The sequence below is a fragment of the Panthera uncia genome (genome assembly GCF_023721935.1).
Source record: "Panthera uncia isolate 11264 chromosome E2 unlocalized genomic scaffold, Puncia_PCG_1.0 HiC_scaffold_19, whole genome shotgun sequence".
NCBI classification, from domain to species: Eukaryota; Metazoa; Chordata; class Mammalia; order Carnivora; family Felidae; genus Panthera; species Panthera uncia.
The window spans coordinates 12,227,319-12,230,724 of record NW_026057588.1 but is presented as its reverse complement, the minus strand read 5'-3'; the positions used below and the strand labels follow the sequence as shown (position 1 = coordinate 12,230,724).

The 3,406-nt window shown below is 47.5% G+C and overlaps 1 pseudogene; it reads left to right on the top strand.

Annotated features, from left to right (window-relative positions):
• Positions 1–2,994: 2,994 nt before the first annotated feature.
• Positions 2,995–3,093, top strand: LOC125916227 (uncharacterized; annotated as a pseudogene).
• Positions 3,094–3,406: the final 313 nt, after the last annotated feature.

Below are 3,406 nucleotides of genomic sequence, written 5' to 3'. Positions count from 1 at the left end.
CTGCAAATGGGAGTTTATATCAGTTATGGACTTGGTTCTGTCTGTAAGATGGACTCTGATTGTGGGCTTATACCAGTGTACGTGGACTCAGTTCATTTTAGCAGATATGTATTAGCAGACTGTTCTATGACCAACCTTGGGGTAGGCCCTTGGTGTAGAGCAGTGAAGAAAACAGACCAAATCCCTTTCTTTGTGGAGCTGACCTTCAGTAGGACAAGCACACCTTTGCAGAGTTTTTCCTTGTATACGGGGTCCACAATGGTGTTGACACTCTTTAGGGGGTTGAGTTGGCATCAGCTGTCCATGAGAGTTTCTCTGTGTGTATGGGGCTACATTTATTGGTATTACATTGGGTACATGGGGATTCACTATCCAGAGATGAACTTATTCATTCATTCTAGATTGCCAGGCATTGTGCCAGGCTCTGGGGACACAGTAGGTAACAACACAGGCAAAAATCACTACCCTCGTAGAGCTGACATTATAGAGGGGGGATTCAGAAGAAGAGCAAATACATTACAGAAATACATGCCACATGAGGATAAGTGCAATGGAGAAAAATAGTGCATAGAAGGGACATAGGGGTCCAGGAAGGGGGCTTCAATTTAAAACAGAGTGGTCAGGAGCACCTGGGTGGCTCAGTCAGTTGAGTTTCTGACTCTTTTTTTTTTTTTTTTTAGTTTATTTATTTGAGAGAGAGAGAGAGAGAGAGAGAAAGTGCCACAGAATCTGAAGCAGGTTCCAGGCTCTAAGCTGTCTGCACAGAGCCTGACGCAAGGCTTAAACTCATATATTGCAAGATCATGACCTGAGCCCAAGTCAGACGCTTAACCTCCTGAGCCACGCAGGCACCCCGAGTTTCTGACTCAATCTCAGTTCGGGTCTTGGGGTCATGAGTTCAAACCCTGAGTTGGGCTCTGTGCTGGGCATGATGCCTACTTAGAGAAGAAAAAAGAAAAGAAAAAAGGAAAGGAAAGGAAAGGGGAAAAAAGAAAAGAAAAAAAGAAAAAGAAAAGAGAGTGGTCAGGTAGGGCTTATTGGGAAGGTGGTTTCTGAGTAAAACCCTGAAGGGGACGAAGGGCAGAGCTATGCAGACTTCCGCAGGAAAAGCCTTCCAGGCAGATGGAACAGCACAGGCAAAATCCCTGAGGCAGGCATATGCCTGGCCTGTTGAAGAAATAGCACAGAGACTGGAGTGCGGCTGGCAAGGAAATGGAGGGGAAAGGTGGGAGGTGAGGGCAGGGAGGAAGAGCCTTGCTGGCCACTTCAGGGAGTTGGCTTTTATTCCCAGTGAACAGAGGATTTGGGGCAGCAAAGGGATATCATCTGATTTACTAGAACCCCTCTAGCTGTAGGTGGGGCACAAGTGGCAGCCAGGAGGCCAGCGAGGAGTGCCCAGATCAGTGGGGTGGTGATGGTGAAGAGTAGCTGATTTTGAAATTTTTTTTTTAACATTTATTTTTGAGACAGAGAGAGACAGAGCATGAACAGGGGAGGGTCAGAGAGAGAGAGGGAGACACAGAATCCGAAGCAGACTCCAGGCTCTGAGCCATCAGCCCAGAGCCCGACGTGGGGCTCGAACTCACAGACCGCGAGATTGTGACCTAAGTTGAAGTCGGACGCTTAACTGACTGAGCCACCCAGGTGCCCCGAAGAGTAGCTGATTTTGAAACAGTTGAAGGTAGAGCATATATGGGAGTTCCCTTCAGACTGGGTGATGGGTGACAGAAAGGGGTCAAAGATGACACCAAGGAATTCAGCCAGGGCAACTTGCAAAATGGTGTTTCAGGTTCCCAAAATGGGGGAGACTGGGGTGGGGACAGTTTTGGGGAGCTCAGGGAAACCATTTTGACTTGGCAAACTTGAGAAATCAAAATGGAAGCGCTGGTGAGGCAGTTTGATGTGTGAGATTGGGAAGCCAGTGGTGAGTCCTATGCTGGAGGAAAAAGATTTGGGTGTGATCAGCACAGAGATGGCATGTGAAACCATGGGGCTGATAGAGATCACTAAGGGAACCAGCAACAGATGGAGGAGGGAAGAGGGGGACCCAGCTCTGAGCCCCGGAACCCTTCAGCATTTCAAGTAGGGGGCTGAAGAAGGGTGATACGCTAATGGGGTTATTACATTTTTTGTTTGGGAGTAGTCACACTGTTTAGGTGGCTACAGTCTCTATATATCGTGGCTCATATTATTTCTAAGGGAACTACAATGTTCAAAGAGTAGTAATGGCCCCTTGTTGCTTGTTATAGGTGATGGGTAGGTTGTGACAATGATTATCGCCTATACGGTTTTCTTTCCAGAAGCGTGGGGATAGATAGGTTCTGTCCATGCCTTAGCCTGACAACAACAGCATAAATGTCATCTACTGTCAGGACAGTAACTTGGAACAAGAAGAACTACGTCCATGGGAGTGAGGGTGTCTTCCACTGTCTGGATGGAGTTGTTTTCTCCCTGGAGAATTACACTGTTCGCTGTAGGCATGTCTTAGGTCTATGAGAGGTTGCACTTTTCACTTAGCTTCAGGGGCCTTCAGGTGGAGTTTTCCCACAGGGAATGAGAGGGTGGAAGGAAGTGTCCCCTTGTTCACTGGAATTGATATGGCCTTCCATATGCCTTCACTGGATGGCATGCCTTTAAGGAATGACCAGTGGTGACGAATAGTCTCTCTGCCAAGTTTGTGATATGCGAATGTTTCATACAGTAACGGTGGGGTTCACCTTCCCTGATTGGCTCTCAGTGTTCACAAGGCAAGTGAACTATCCAAGAGGGTCCACACTTCTGTGGTAGAGTCACATTGACCCCCTGGAGGTTACATGATCTGTGGATAGGTTTTCATAAACCGCCAGAGGTCACACTACTCAGGGGGGATTTTCACCAGGGACTCCCGCTCTCTCTGACGGCTCAGTCTCTACCATGATGCCTGCCCGCTACCCATGATTGTATTTCATAGGAACAGCAGGACTGAGTTATGCAACTGGGTCAGGGTGGGACTTATGCCATTAAGAGGCAATTTCTGGGATGATACAGAGAGGGTTAGACTCATGGGCCCTGCACAAGGGTGACACTCAAATTTGTGAATTGTTCCCTATTTTAAAAAAGGGGGGGAGAGTTGTGCCTGGGTGGCTTAGTCGGTTGAGCGTATGACTCTTCAACTTTTATTTATTTTTTATTTTTTTTGCGAGACAGAGAGAGATAGAGTTCAAGCAGGGGAGGGGCAGAGAGAGAGGGAGACTTAGAATCCAAAGGAGGCTCCGGGTTCTGAGCTGTCAGCACAGAGCCCCACGCAGGGCTCAATCTCACGGATGAACTGTGAGATCATGACCTGAGCTGAACTTTGGCTTGCATGCACATGTGCTCACTCTCTCCCTCTTAAAAAAAAAAAAAAAAAAAAAAAAAGGCAATTTCA